General features: G+C 28.6%; 1 protein-coding gene across 2 annotated transcripts in view; it reads right to left on the bottom strand.

Moving 5' to 3' along the window:
• LOC112688654 (limbic system-associated membrane protein-like) overlaps positions 1-18,009 on the bottom strand; it is a 532,509-nt gene that overhangs the window by 205,322 nt on the left and 309,178 nt on the right. The gene's annotated exons all lie outside the window — the stretch shown is intronic.

Below are 18,009 nucleotides of genomic sequence, written 5' to 3'. Positions count from 1 at the left end.
GTTTAATAAAACTGCATTAAATAATGATGACTTTAAAAAAGGGAAACCATAACATTTTTAAATATAAAAGTGTTGGATGGATAATATTGTGTGGAAAAATATTGCTAATTTACAATTTTTGTGTAGCTATAAAATCTAAGGAAATACAGATAAATAACTAAAAAACGAACCATTTTCCAAAAATATTGACTTTGACTGGTTTTTCTTAATTTTACGAAAAAGTATTAATTTTACAAAAAATTTACAAGATACCTTTTTTGTAGTAAATATTCATTACTATAAAAATAGTCCTATACATATATGGTCTAAATTTAGAATTTAAGACATTACAGGTGAAAATGTATAATTCACCACCTTAGCATACAACTTTAACCCCTTTGAGGCACGTGAAGGGGTTGACTTATCAAATTCAAATTTTACCAAAATTATCTTGTCAATATACCAAACAAAATTTCGAGCCCATGACATAACATTAATGAAGTTCATAAATAAGGACCACCCTAATGTATACATATCTAGTTCTGTACATAAGACCAAATATATAAATAAAATATAAGAAAAAATAAAAAATCTAGACATTATTTACAATTTAAATTTAAAAGATAAAAAACGATTGGTATTCATATTAATACTTCATATTATATACTCGTTGTGAGATTAACTTGAAATGTGTCAAAAGTTTAAGAAAGAAAAAAACAGTTTGAGAACGTCATACGTATTTGCGTTTTTTTTTCCCCCCAAAAAGTTAATGCCTTTGGCTACTTTTTTTCTGTTTTTTTTTTAACCTTAAATTTTAACAACGTCTCGCCCGAGCACTTCATGTTAGTTCAAATGAACACAAAAAAAAATATTTTTACCATCCTAACTAATCATTCTTTATCGCTCACTACATAATCGACCACCAATTTCACTCGCTGATATCGAAGGAATACGTCTTTGCACTCACCACTGCACGGTATTCGGTCAGAATATCCAAGGACGAAAAATTCAATAGTAAAATATTCAAAGATAAATTATTTAAGTATGAAAATCATGATAAATCAAAAAAGACAAAAAAAATAACTTTTTAAGCTATTTGTATTTATGATTATAAATCACAGGATGATTAATTATGATTAAGATAATAATAATGATATACTCGTATTATGTACTGTGTTAAAACAATACACGTAGATATCCATACGATTTCGATATATATATAAGCCGTATTTTTGACCGACATTTTAGAATTGTCGTTCCATTAATTGAATATATTGTTCTAGATGAACATTGATTGAATATCGTGTTTGGATGAGATGTTTGAAACAATATACTGATAAAAATTGATTGGACTGTACGAACTATGTCGATGTCGTGTATACACAGCTGGCCTATAACTGTAATAATAATATGTCGCATAGAATTACGACTTTATTGTCAAATACGATAGTGGAGCGTTATTACAATGAGGCTCATTGATAAACATATTCCACTCAAAACTATTATTAGGTATTATATATTTATTTACGTATAAACATGAAAACACGCAGGAACGCGCGTCGAAAATTGCTTTATGGCAAAAATACGCGAACGCAAAGGACGGGGAATGTCTGTACACAATAAAATAGGTACATTTATAATTATTATAATTTATTATTTATTATTATTTATATTATTATTACATTAATAATTTTACGTGCGTTCATACGAGATGAAACATGATATATTGACCGTCCAGTGAGAGAACGCAACTACTTTTCGCATGTTAAATTCCCCCATCACGTGGCGACCGGTGTTAACGCTATCAATAGTGGTCTTCAAGCGAGTCGTTCAGGCTAGTAAAGTGGTGGGAATGCGTAAAAATTAACAGGTTTTGGTCGCGTCCAGTTGCGTTTTCTCACTGGACGCGGTGTGGTCGTGTATTTATTGCGATAACAGTAATTGTACACAAATTATAATCGTACACTTGTTGCCTAGTGTCAATTTCCATGCCAATCACAGATGTCGTGCACAATAATAATATTATCCAACCTTGCCTCGAGTAGTTCGGACATTTCGAATCACGTATTACATATTACGAACAGCTATACTGGATTATGTTTAAGATTTTTATTAAAAAAAAAAAAAAAGTTTAACATCTAAACTTTCGGATAGTAACATTGTTTAGTGGTTAACAGCACCTTTTCGACTGTATTGTAATTTTTATAAGTTCACAACTTTTTACACGTGAATGAATTCATCGACGTCAATTTTTCCAACACACATTGCGTTGCGTTGAGGGCGACAACGTCGCAACGCACGGATTCAGTTAGGACACAGCGTGATTCCAGAGAGCAGCACTCATCAATAATATTTATTCGATTTATCTTCGAAATATGATAATAATACTATATTGTTTTCATTGATATTAGTTTCAGATGAACTTTATACCTATCTGTGTAGTATCAAACGATTTAAATTAAAACTATTTTTCACTGTACATTCCTGTTGTTTGGTTATACGAAGAATTTATGGAACTAGTAAAAAATTAAATCGAAATTTAATTGAATTAATAGTAGTTTCGGCACTGTTTGCTCTGCATATTGATAAGCATTAGTACGAAACGGTTTTTTCGAAACAATTCAGAACCATTATTATAAGTTTTAAACTTTAAATAAATGTTTCAATTGTTAAATTTATGTTAAAATGTCGTTCATAATACACTTCAGAAGTGAATAATTAACGTTTCTATAAATTTCACATTAATTTTTCTTTTTTTTTTCCTAATAGTCCAACTTTCATATTATGGATATCCTTAGATTTATCTTAATATAAGATTATCGATAATTGTAATTAATTCGTATTTTATTAACACAATATTATTAAGACCGTTACTCTAATGCAAATTTTTTCTTGTCTATTTTCTCAAGAAACAGTTTGACTTACATGTGTATGTTGATCCGATTAAACTTACGTATACCATGTACCATACAACGTTATACAAATGTACGTGGAACGTTTTATGAGACTACAATATTCGAATACGAAATTTATCAGTAAACATTTTAGTTTTTTTTTCCTGCATTCTTGAACTTATGTACACAAGAGAAACATAACATATCCAAAACAAAACACTATACCTGCAACGGACATTTCATAAAGTATTAAATTAAAAATCACTTTCTGAAGTCTGTCAGTTTATTCCATTAGACATGTTTTTTTCTCCAATATTCGTAATTGAAAAACTTTTAAATTTATGTGAGTACCTACCTACAAACTCTAGATTCAAATAATTTTTCAATCATAAAACAATTATATTCGGTATACCGATTGTTGAAAACAAAATAATCCTTTAGCTGACAAATTAATAATATACATCTCAGTTTTCTTAATAACTGATTAATGTATAAAACTAGCATCTGCTGGATGTAAATTTCACCAGCATTTATTTTTCATAATTGTTGAGCATAATAAAATGAATCTTTTTTTTTTTTTTTGATATTTGTTCAAAACTTAAATAAGAATTACATTGATTATTAAAATTAATACGAGCTTTTTAAACTACTATTACTTTTTCCTTTTTAGCTGAATAAATATTTTAAAAAAGGTACATTTACGTATAATAAATATATTTTTTATTTTATTAAGACTTCGTTATACCCTTCCAATTTGCATTCGTAATTTTTTCGTCCCTGTTATTATAATGATGATTAACTTCGTGGCCAACGATGAATGTTCATAAATGAATTTAGATTTTAAAACGCTGACCGTGTTTGTCAAAAAGTAGAAAAATTATAATGGAAATCATTAAATTATATTACTTAACTTTAATTTTTTCTAATTAAAAGAAATCTGCTGTACGCTTGAAATTTAATATTATTATATGAAATTCAAAATTAACATATGTTGACATAGAATACATATTGACAGTCATATTAATTTTGTTATACGTAATTTTGCGAGGACGAAATAATCCTGATAATAATAGTATACGGAAAATGAGCATGAACCCTCTACTTTAGTTTAATCCAGTACGGCCTTTACAAGTATTTCACTACCACCACATTCTTCCAAAATATTCTCAAGTATGTTTATTGTCCTTACGGTTACTGCTAAGTTATAACAAGATTTTTATTTTTTTGCTAGTTTATTTTCTATTTATAAGTGTGGAAAATACCTAAAAAATATGACTCAATTATCTCGTATAATGGTGTAGTCTACTGCGTTGGCGTTAAAACTAATATCAGTTTAATGAAAGCGATGTATACAAATTATTTATGGTTTAAGCGTTTGCGCTGAAATCGTGTCAGTAGAGTACGCATTTTTCTTCTTTGCATCGGTTTTACCCTGCAGTAGTGGCTTTCTTCGTTCAGTCACAATCGAACAGAGTAAAATTATAATTAATAGAAAACCACTCGGTGCAGATATTATATTGAATTAATACAATATTAAATATTACGGAAGAGTGAGAATCGCCAATGAAAAACCAATACGATAAAGTGATTAGTCCGGGAAATGTTTATCGTTTGTATAGAAATATACCATTGAATAAATTTAAGTTATTCTTCTTTTATAAAATGTCAAGACTAAATCTTATAAAGAAAAACTAAAAAATAGGAAGTCGAAATGAGAAAAAATTATAATTAAGTTTTTTTTTTATTTTATGATGAACACGTTTTTTTAGGATTTCACAATTAATTTGCACGGGATGGAAATTCATGATGATAAATTGTATGATGATGAGACCTACGAAGTTGGTGATGATAGGGAATTTTACCCATGAACGTGCTACGCTTGAATTTTTGTTTTTGCACGTCACGTAATTAGGATTTTAACGCCGCTTGCGTTACATCGTCGACACCACGTGTATGATTGCTAGGTGAATTTTTTATAAATCGAGTGTGCTCGAATCTACACTAGACGTGTGAGTAGCGACTCTGAAACGATGTATTTTTCAACAACAATAATAACAATAATAATAAAAGTGAAAATAATTATAATAATTATAAAATAAAATATGAAGCCAAGTGACATTTATAAATACATTAATTGTCATGTTCACCCGGATCTTAAGAAGTTATAATATAGTATTGTACACAACCTAATAAGTAAAAATGCGTTCATGCTATTTGTTAACTAGTAAAAATTTAGCTGATAGTCTTTACAGAACTAAAATATTTAAAATCTCTCTCCCTCTACCCGGAACTGGCCGAAACAAACACTAAGTAATGTCATAGTGGCAGTTATGTTTTTGATAATTGTTTCGTTGAAACTTCTAAGTTTAATATAAACATAGAATTTCCAAACTGTCAATATGATTTCAAAATAATTATGTAAATACGTATAAAAAATATATAATTGGTATACAAAGTATTATTATCACTGTTTATATTTTAATATCTATGTTGTACGTGATGCAATTTAAAATTATGAAATGTTACTAGCAAAATCGAATTTACAATACAGTAAAGGCAATATTACGGTTAATACGCGTCGCATATACTCGTATATACATATTTAACATAACTGTAATGTATTTGTTATTCTGTAACATCTTACACTTTCTTACATTTTATTATGTAATGATATGTTTGTAATCTTACATTTTCAACACTCAAAGTATGTAATATTATGTAATCTGTTTCCACTTTACGTGCGTATGTACAACATAAATGTGCGTATAGAATACACCGACAAGGGAACGAGATGCCCCGGATTTTCAAGGGGCTTGAACGGGACAGCGTTTGAAAATATCGAACCACCCCAAAGCTGCGGCAATAGGGATTGCGTAAGCATAAACGACAACTATCAGGGGGGACGGTTCATCGTAGGTGGTTTTTTTTTTTGATATTACGACGACGACACTACGCATGTATACGTGCGACTCGTATGTGCGCAGAGAACGAAACGCACGCGTACACGGCGCATGGACTCGGAGCTCTAATCGTAATGTCACGCTTTCGTGTGTCGCCGCGGAGTATTTTAGCGCTGGAACAATGACGACAACGAATCGTAATCCTTAGAACGGCATGGCATTACACGGATCCCGTGAGAACATGGTAACAATCGCCGTAATGCACGCGCGTTTCCTTCCGCAAACAAAACCTACGCGTGCGTATTATGAAAACTGATACAAGCACATACGGGCCGCTTACGAAAGACTAGAAAGTTTGGAAACGTTTATAATATGTGCACGCGTATGTGTGTATACTAACGTTTTCAAACTTCCTGGACCAGCGTTTCACGAAATATGCCCCGTGCCCGTTAACTGCACGAAAATCCTTTAGTCACTAATCCATAAAACGGTTGTCCCGACGAAACAATTGTTATTACGTTAAACAGTAATTATCAACATAACTTACACGTGATTATCATGTAAATTTTAATACAAGCTATAGACTAGACTGTTTCGCCTAATACGTGCCAGTATATTATTATAATCCCACTGCATCCCATTGATCGTCGTTTAAGATAAAAAATTGTTTAATGATAATCCTCGAATGTACTGTCGTATACTAATGCATTATACATATACGACTAAGAGACCGGATATCTAAAAAAATGCTAAAAATTTGGGTATGAAAATATAATGTATTCTTCGGTGTAGGATAAAAGAAAATAGTTAAAAAAAAATGCTTTTCGAGGAAATACTTATATTGCATTTAGTACGTAAAATGTTCATGTGCAAGTGAGTTCTTCGTTAAAAGAGTCACCTATACTTTTAGCTTCCATCAAGCTACAAAGGTTCAATCAATATTTGTGAAAACATAGGTAAACACTGGAATATAATACTATATTCATATGTTGCATAGTCTATTAGTCAATGGAAACATTTATTTAAGTACATGATATCTTGTGAATTATAATATTATTTTTTCCCTTTATTTATCTAAAATATTATTAATTATATGTTATACACAAAAAACAAATAACATGATATACTGTTTTATTCGTGAAATATTTCATAAAGAAGAATATAAAACTTTTTTAACCTCAACACGTATTTTACTACGATTAAAACCATTTGAAACTTAATTCAATGGAAAATTAAATGGTCGAATGAAATGAATCATCAAATTTATTTATAAAATTAATTAGATTAAATTATTTTTCTAATTGTAACAGTTAAAGGTTTTTTTCATGATTAATTTTCTAGTAAATTAATCTATCAAGTACAAAAAAAAAAAAAGTTGTTGAAATATGAATGTTCGTTTTAAATACTTTATAAAATTACCAGAGGATTATCAGCTATGATCCATGTATATATGACTTATACAAGAACTTACTGTTATTGTATTATTATTATTTTTTTTTTTCAAAATTTCCTACGCAGAGTTCTTATTTTAAAATAATAGCACATGAATAAAACACATCCTTTTAACTGACTTAAAAATATAAAAATTATTAACTATCTGGGCTTTAAAAAATATAATTTGTATTTTTTTTCCTGTTTCAATTTTTTAGCTCATCCCATAATGATTGAAATGTAATATTTCTTGCTAACGTTTTTTCAATAAAAAAAAAATAAATAAATAAAATAACCGTTTAAGAATCAATTATTATTTTCACCAATTTCAAAGGTATTTCAAATAAATAAGATCGCTGTTTTCGGCAGTTTTTTTTTAACAAATTCACCTACTACCCATGGCTTTATTCCGGAAAATCATTTCGAAATATTGTTCCCGACCGCTCCGTAAACTCATTTGGCCCTTGATAAATAACCAATATAGCAATACGAGACTCCTTCCGATTCCTTGCTTCACGACGATTAAAGCACTAAGCCATCCCTTATATGTATATATTGTTTAATGAAAATATACTACTAGGTACGCAAATAATAATATACCTACTTATTCAACAGCATGGATGATTAATACGGATTATACTATTTTATAGTAGTATATTATACATACTTATAATATATATATATATTTAAATTGCTAACATATGGCCTGTGCTAGATTGTATGCGTGAAAAGTGTCTTTTTTTCGTTATTTTTTTTTTTTTTTTTTTTTTTTTTTTTATTGCGAATATAATTTACCGTAAATGGCACAGTGGTGGATCGATTAGATGTCAGCGATAGTTGCCGTGGTGGGTGACGAAAAACATTTTCTTTCGCAAACCACTTATTATTTTATTCTCATGTATATAATATAATTATATTTATTATAATTGTGACTTGATATTATTTCCGATTGTAACTTTAGTATAACCATTTATCGTTTTGGGCTCATAACGACAATATTTCATTAAAATGATATGCGCTCCGATTCGTGTTTCTACAAAAATACATAGAAAAAAAAATATATATATATATAGAAAGATAGAGTTTTATTTATAATATGGTTTTTATAAAACCCTAAGTATGATAAGTACATTGTAAAATACTAGACTTTTAAGACACAAATACTCTTTCGACTGTGGTGTTCATAAAATCTTCACGAGTATGTTAAAAAAATTACAAACATGTGGATAACAATTTCATTAGAAAATTAAAAACTAGAAATATCATCTTGAATTATGTAAAAATATATTATAGAACGATTTATGACTTATGAAAAATAAAACCAATAGGCATTTTAAAATATCAAAAATTAGCTATTTAGATTATTATATTCTATGAAAACAAATTTTTAGTTAAGATGGCATCATGTTTGACATTCTACAAAAATAAAAATATATTAAAAAGCCATCAAGTATTGGAATCAAAATTCACAAACCCAGTTTATTTTATCTCGTTGAAATCTATAGATATAAAATCTAAATACCACTCACTCACTGATCGCTATATCTCAAAAACTACGCAACGTACGGACTTGAAATTTGGAATAGAGGTTCTTCTCATATTTTCACCGTGCAATAAGAAAGGATTTTCAAAAATGTTGCGTTTTAGTGGAGTAATTAACAATTATAATTATTCACCACTAATACGTATTATGCTGCACGGCAGCCTGCGGCTTTCCAGCTACCCGCAACCTATCCTTTTTGTCCGTCGGCGTCATGAAGATAAGAATAATTGTTCCAAGAAGTTTATCGATAAAAATAATCTCAACGTACATCAATAGTCATATTATATTATATATACAGTACAAATACAAAATTCAAATACCACTAACTTACTGATCGTTGAATCTCAAAAATTATTCAACGTACACACCTGAAATTTGGAAGTCTTTCACTGAGTAATAAGAAAAGATTCTTCAAAAATCGCATATTTAAGGGTTGTTACCTAGGAAATATTTGATTTGTTTAATATGTTGATTTTAAAAATCACCAATTAAAAGTTATGTAAATTATTAAACTGTATAACAACATAATCGAAGCCATAATTTTAAACGGAACATTGTATACATACTCCAACAGATAAGCCATTGGAATTCTAATTTTTGCAGTTTTCAGTGCGACTCCCTTTTGCAATGATCTTTAAAAAATTACAAGAACAATTAAAACAAGTGTTTGGACTGAATTTTGAAAATTCATGCTTCTCACAAGGATAACTGTGTGTGGCCTGTTCACGCGTCAGAAAACCTGATTTATTTGTGTACGCACCACAAAAGGAAAAACAAAAAATATTGTCTAATCCAAGTACACTTTAATAAATAGCATTTATTTAAAACCTTGAATTGTCAGACTTTTCTCAATAAAATGAATAAACAAAAAAATAATAATCCAAAATAAATTGAACATTATTGTAAGGATATTAGTATATGCTTAAATATAGTAAACGGTACAGCAAGGCGTGATAGACATGGCTATATTTAATATTTACTTATTATAATACATAACAAATTAATATTTCAATCGTTATTTCGGGTGATTTATACTTAAAAAAGTATACATAGGTTCAACGGTAACAGCCAAAAAGAATTGAACACTTAAAACTTTCTCAGCGGACAACGTCAGGTATTACTTATTCATTGATCATCGTTACATCTCAAAACTATATGAACTCGAAATTTGATATGATGGTCCCTCCAATATTCAATACATGCAATAAGAAGGGATCATAAAAAATATTGGAACCAGAAAATACGGTAATTTAGCGTATCACCAAAATTAATATTCTGATTCATTTGAATTTTCGTTTTATTTGTTTTATAACCAACAACAGTTACATCAAACTTGCTTTAAATAGTGTAAAGTAATAATCCATTAAAACCTGTGTCACGGCTAAGAATGTTCCGTGCGAAGTCGGGTAATTAACTAGTCTATTTATACATTTATTATAGATAGGTATAATTTAATTTGCGTATATAAAATGTTTCAAGTTGTACCGTAAAAACAAGAATACAAAAGAACAATCGATGTTTTTAATCGCTGATTGCAGAATACGGTTTTGGTCGTGGTGATTTACAGGAGAACTTGAAGCATTAACAAAGTACTGATCGTCATCCGAAACTTACTACACTTCGGCTGTGACTTTTTTTTTTTTTTTTGTTACTTTGTATTATTATAATAATTTGTCGACGCATAAAGTACACATAAATTATATCGTCAGCGCCGATTCTTCTGAATATGTAAAGAGGCGTCGCGGTCCTAAACAAACATATGCATACACGTTTAATAATAATATTATAAACACGACAATGTATGCGGTCTACCACGTTAACCGTAGTTGTCGTTGCCGCAGCCCGCACACGTCTAATAAAAATTATAATCGGTCGAGTCGAAAAGCGTGGAAATTACGATACGAAAACATTACACCCGGTATAGCGTACGAGTGAGTATGTTCAATATACACATAACGTGTACTAAGTGTTGCAGTAAACATTAAGGGTAATTATGAATTATTATTTATTTTTTATTTTTTATTTATTAAGTATAACATATTGTACTATGATGTAATAATGGGCGGAGACATCAACTATGCGTTTCGTTTAATTTATTTGAATTTTGTAGTGTACAGAACCATTTGGAAACATAAACGATAGTAATGAAGAATTCCGAAAGAAAGCGCACTGCATTATCTGTTGTTGAAAAATAATAAATTGTATAATTGTATTGTTGTCAACCGTAGACAAATAATAGCAGTACGGATTACTTTTGTAATGCAGACCTATGCCGGTGGTGGGATTATCAAAAATATCGTTGTTCGTTCAAAATTGAAAATTTTTTTATTTTACTATTATAATCAGTACTCGCTGTACAAACATACTGTTACAAATGCAAATAAATATTAAAAATACAAGATCACTGTATTCATAGTCAGTATTTATATATATAGTTATTAGTTATAAATATATTTTAAGGTTCGGTAACTCATATGTCAATAAATTGTTATTGATACATTTTTTTTAAATCTAAGATCGATAGATATTGTCTAGTTAATAATAATAATAATATTATTTATAAGAAAATAGATTAAATAGCAGCGTGACTTGTTTTGTATATAAATTTGACGGTTGTATAAATATGTTTAAAAATAAACGTTTATAAGTAAGACTATAATTAAAAATGTAGTAGACTAAGGCAAAATTAGTGATCAACAGTCAACTGCGACAGGAGTGTCAATAATGAGCCTTAAAACATTTTTAATAATTCTAATCCAATAATCTGTTTATTTTCCCACGTCCTTACGTGTTGTAATTCGGGGATTTATTATGATAGTTAACTTAAAGTACTTATATGACGGTGCGTACTGCACAATAAGTAAGATTAGAAAACAGTGTGAAAAAATTTAAACCAGAGAGAGTTTCAAGAATTATACAATACATATGTGGTGTGCATTATAATCACACTTGTTGATCGTAAGTGTGGTGACTACCCACTCATCCGGGAAGGATTTTTTTTACGTGTGCATGAAAACCTAAGCATCCTATGCCAACTCGCCGTCGCTGCCATCGAAACGTTTTCCGGTTGCCGGACTATTTTTATGAAAGACATTTTTTCATCTTTTCTCTGTTGTGTTTCCTAATAAAAGTTTACCGGTATATAAGTCTCGCGTGCCGTGCAAACGTTTTTCCAGCATAACGTCCACGCATACTAAGACTATTTACGCGATTTCACTTCAAAACTGCAGGGGCTCAAGTTATACCGTACGCGCTGTATAATAATATCATTACACTATATTTTAATAACCTAACATGTTACTTATTTGTTATATTCGGTGACACGAATTTTACTATAATAACTGTAATGAGTAACTAAATACGAGTAGTTGATTATAGTTTCATAAATAGTAATAATACATCTATAGACGATATAACAAAATTTAATACCTTGTAGCTGATACTTTTATGTGAATAAATTCGTACTTATTTCATGATAATGTATATGACACGTAGGGAAAAAAGAATAAACGATTGATTGAAATTATAACAGTATATTAACGAATAATTTAAAAATAGAACTTTTTATGACTAAATAATAACTTTTTACTAACTATCCTGCGCTTATTATATAACGTGTATATATATACACATTGTGAATAAGTTGAATTTCAATAATTTTATGATACAATTCAATGAAATGTACACTCAAATTAATGTATACACTTTTATTTTCATTTATTACTCATTTTCAAATACGATGTTTGAATACAATTTTTTATTGAAGTAGATTTAGATAGAATATGATGTAATCAACAAAAATTAAACAATTACACGATGTGAAGAATTTAAAAAGTTTTCATACTCGTTGTATACATTTTATATTCATCAGTTTTCTAATTGTGTTTATAAATTGTGGTTTTATAAGTATAAGATCTACAATATGATAATGATGTCTATTGAATAATCGTTATTATTAAAATATATAAATATAATAATATGTAAATGCATTTTGTTCAGTAAAAATTTAATAGGAAGATTTGTAATTTTAGTTAAGTCTTATTCAAACACAATATTTTGATCGAATAATACCATTTATGTGTAATATGGTAATCGAAATTATATATTGCATATGAATCTCACAATACTCATAGCTAGGGCTCGAATTTTAAAGCATAATAATTTTTATGTTATTTAAAAAAAAAAAAAAAAAACAAAAAATTGTCTTCAAAAAGCAAAAATGAAGCATATTTATTTAAAAAACAAAAATAAAAATAAAAATAAAATATATGATCACAAATTAACATGAAATACTAATAAAACTAAATAAAAAAAATTAATAAAATTAAAAAAAATAATTAACTACCATGTATTATTTAAGATTTGCACTAGTGTAACTATCACTAATATCTGACAGAATATTTTATACGTAGAAAACGAATGCTTTACATCCACTGAAGTTATCGGTAAACACTTTCATGCAAGAGGTTTCGTTTAAATCTAATCTATGACAATTAATTTTGTTTGATTAAATGCCACCAGTATATTATTAATGTCTAGTAATTGTTTTTAGTCTTTGTTTTTCAAAAGAACACGTTTAGTTTACCCGAAATTATAGTTTTAATGTCTGTATTAGCTTCATTTAACTTTTTTTCTGCATCTAAGACAATATTTATACATTTTTTCAACGATCTAACTATCTGCAGATCGATAATCAATACGTTTAATAAATTTGACGATCACACCGAAAACAATAATAATCCAATACAACCTTTAGTCCGTACTCCGGGTTTTTACATTTGTTATTAATTAATTTTTTTTTTTTTTTTATTACTATAGTATAATAAACATATAAAAATTCCACAGTTGGAATATATGAAAAATCAATAAAAAAGCAAAAAAGCATTTACATAAAAAAAAGCTAAAAAACTAAAAATAAATTGGCTTATTTGGAAACAAAAATACGTGAAACGAATTTATATTTAAAAATTAGAGCTCTATCTCATATATTAAAAAAGAAGCATTTGCTTTTAAATTCGAGTCCTACTCATTGCCATAGTTTTTTTGTCCCAAGATTTCTATTCACTACGTTATATATAAGAAAATCTATCAAAATGGCTCACAGATCGATTTCAGGTGATTTTTTTTTCTTAAAAATTTCTATATTTTATACTTCCTGCGGAGTATATACGCGATTAATTTTGTTAATATTCTAGATTTTGAGGCGTAAGTATATGGATATGTTACCCTTCGAAATATTATGGGAAACAAGTATTTCTCTCATTAAAATTTTATCGTATAGTGCAAAGATTGATTATTAATATATTTTTTTTTCGATCATGAGTGTCAATATATTTATGATTCAATTAGAAGTCGTCGGCATAACGAAAGCAGCAGTCGATCTGAACTGTTTACAAGTTTTCACCATTTCAATACAAAATATATCAATTAAAATGTTTACCATTATTGGATTATATACGTTCTCAAAAATAACTACATAATTAGTTAAGTAGATAGATTCAACCTTTTGGCGGTTTAGACATAGTTACTTATATAATTTAAGATATTTAACAACATCTTGCTTCTCGATGATAATTAACGACGAATTTAAAATCTTAATATTGAATTGTTGATTAATTATCATCGGCGTTTTCAATAGTTACTCAATTCGATAAAAATACAATGATGTACGTTATGTACAGTTATACCACGAATTCATAGTGACGTAATTGATGAAAAAAAATTGAAAGAACAAATAATAGTATATGCTTATATCGTATTAAACATTAAACTATTCACCAACTCCATCCGACCACCACCATTTAAAATTAATTATGTAAGTAGATTTTCTATATAGATTGAATCTTAATACTTGCCTTAGATAATTTCGGTAAAAAAAATGAATTGATACAAAATATTTATTTAAAGGAAAATATTATTAATATTTATTTGAAAAAAATAAAATTTAAAACTATAAGAAAACAATAGTTTTGCTTCCATAAAAATATCAAATGGAAGTCCTCCCTTTTTTCCCCTGAAATTATTTTACTTCAAAATCATATGTATGTTTGTATGTTTGTGCTTACATTTCCGTATAATTTAGTCGTTTGAGTTGTATTTCGGGAGTCAAATTTATAAAAAATATTTGAAAACTGACAAAAGCCGTTCTACGAACGGCGGAAACTGTAATATGATAATATGTATTACCGTTTTATAGCTCCCAATGCCAAAGAATATTGATAATATTCTGTCATGATACATTATGGTAAAAAATAGTGGGATATTGTTTTAATGTGAGTAGGCTTGGTTCAGGGAGGATATAAATCCTTGATACTCATGTTTTTAAAAATCACAAAAAAAAAAATATATTAGAATGACAATTGTCTAGAAACTCGTAATATATAATATATATAACGTAATAATACGTTAACAATGTATCAATCCATCGTGAGGAGGTAAATAAGGGTAATGAAAGCAAATATTCATAAAGATTATTTCCAATCAAATGTATTGACTGTTATAGCCTATATTATATTTTTGTTATTTGATTGCTTTTATGTAAACTTAACTGCTTGTAGTTACTCAATATTTTTTAAAAAAATAGACCCCTGGTATGAAAATAATTTTGATATAAAATGTGGCAAAATAACAAAAATGAAAGTAAATACTTCCGGATTAAGAAAATAAATATCTTTTACACGAATATTATAGAAACCTTTGGATTACATTACAACAAATTTTTATATCATAATTCCCAAACTAAATATACTTTATATTAATACATTTTTTGGAGAAGTTTACTCAAGGTTTACCGGAAAAAATAATTTAATTTATATTAATAGTATGTATATTATCTATATGTTAAGGATTTGTTACGGAAAATCTATTCATGATATGTGTGGTGTGTTCCCATGCAAAATCTCCAGTACAAATAAATTAATAGTTTCCGGTGTAGTATCGAAAACATTGATTATAATACGTTTAATAATTTTTTTATTAATCTTAATACTTAACTAAAAATGTGTGTACTTACCCATGTTACGAAATCATTTTATTGAAAACTAAAAAATGTTCTACATACCTGAAACAAAAGCAATAAAAAGACAAATTAATTATTTTTTATCTTATCTAGATAGGTGAAGAAATAATTATCTATTGTATTATCTTAGATAAATAAAATTATTATCTAAAAGAATTTATCTAGATGATTGAATCGCTAGTAATTAATTTTACTAAAAATAATAAAATAATTAAGAATCATTGTAGTCTAATATGTAATAATTAATAAGTTATTATAAGACAGAAAATGATTTAAATTTAATTCATCCTAAAGTTATGAATATTATTTTTATTCCCTTATAAGTTGTCCGACATCACTACTCAGACACACCACACTTAAGATATTGTTGACTTACCCCATTACGTCATTGAGTACGGGCATACATTATTATATATATTATATACTAGTCATATATATAAATTATTTATCTTGAATTGCTGTTCAATTGTTTATATTTTAAATATTATTAATTTTAGAATTGTATTCGTTTATTATGAAGTATTTACGATGGAAAAAAATTAAAATTAAAAAATATTCACAGAAATATAACAGTATAATACAAATAAGTCATAAACATAAGGCAGCCTAATGTCAGTATTGTCCAAGAACGATTTATGGATAAAAATGAACGACTAGAAAGTTTTTAAGTCACATTTGATAGTCTACATTAAATAATTATTTGTCCCATTAAAAATTATAATTTATTTATTATTATTATTAGTTACCTAAAATTTACTTTAGTACCAGTAATTGTATTTAAATATATTTTTTTATGATGCACCTATGTAACTTAATACTGTATACTTAGTTGAACTTAGTTGAAAAATAAATTAAAACAGTTTTCTCTTTTTTATATATAGATATTTATTGTCTTGTCTTTTTATTCTTATCTAGATAATACAAATGTTTATTGTCTTTTACCTATATTTTAGATACATTTTTCCTGACTACATTTTATCTTTATCTGGGTAAATTTTAAGTTATCCTTGTCCAACACTGTGTATTCGAAAAATCGATTTAGAATTGGCTATAGTGTTAAATAATTCGTTTTAATGGATATCATCAGTACGATAGGTCAACCGGTGTCGAACCTGCATGTTACGACCGAACCTCTGCGAAAGGCGTTTGTTAGGTAAAAAAATAAAATAAAAAAAACAGGCAGAAATGTTATAATACCTGTGTAATATCGTTTTACTTGCTGAGCGCTCGTTCCGCGAAGAGAATACATTTCGATCGAATTTCATCAATTAAAACGAAATTTACGACGTTACAGAAGTGTATCCTTGACGGGGTGACGAACGGTGTACAAGGTAGTAGTTGTTACGTGCGTAAAGAAAACAGTTCGAACCCATTATACTGCGGGGGGGGGGGGGGGGGGGGGGGTGGGGGGGGGGGGGGGGCGGGGGGATCGGGGGGGCGCGGGGGGGGGGGGGGGGGGGGGTGTAAATTGCGTAGCGGGAATTCCGCGTGAGCGAATATTCCGTACGGCACTCTGTGACAGTATTTCGTTTTTAAATTTTAAAGTAACCGTGAATTCGCGAGAAAAACGAAAGTTCACGTTACACACAAAGATTTTTTATTCGACGCACCGTATTATGTAATACTATATTATCATAATGGACGAGCGTATTGGGGAAAATCGTATTGTTACACCTGGATGGAGTTTGTGTGTGTGTGCGTGATATAAACAATAACCGTTATTAAACGCAACCGGAAGTAGATTGTTTAAGTAGCCACGTATTATAATAAAAATAATTGACTGTTGGTTCAGTCGAACAGAAAAACTTCAGCAAAACTGGTGAAGATAAAATGGACTTTCGATTATATATTTTCGACAAATTACTGAGATTATAATCATGTCATAACAATGAGGTACGGATTTAAATGCATTACGAAAATACGAATTTCCACGAGCAAATGACACAAGATCTGAAACATATTTGATTTTAAATATCAATATGTATAGAGAAAACTTTCATATATACGAATCTTAAGCAGGGGTGGACTGAGTATTGAAGAGCTCTTAAATATTATCACATTTCAATAAATATTTTTAGTCAATAGTGCTCATTTTATCTCAATTCGAATATTCTAACAGTATTATTATACTTTAACAGTACATTTAGTATACGAGTTATTAATATAACACTATTGAGGGCCCGGGAGGCGATTGCCTCTTTGCCTCCCAGACCAATCTACCACTCATCTCAATAATGTTATGAA

Source organism: Sipha flava, unplaced genomic scaffold, assembly GCF_003268045.1.
Source record: "Sipha flava isolate LNK unplaced genomic scaffold, YSA_version1 3_pilon_pilon, whole genome shotgun sequence".
Taxonomy (NCBI): domain Eukaryota; kingdom Metazoa; phylum Arthropoda; class Insecta; order Hemiptera; family Aphididae; genus Sipha; species Sipha flava.
This window is presented reverse-complemented; position numbering and strand designations above follow the sequence as displayed.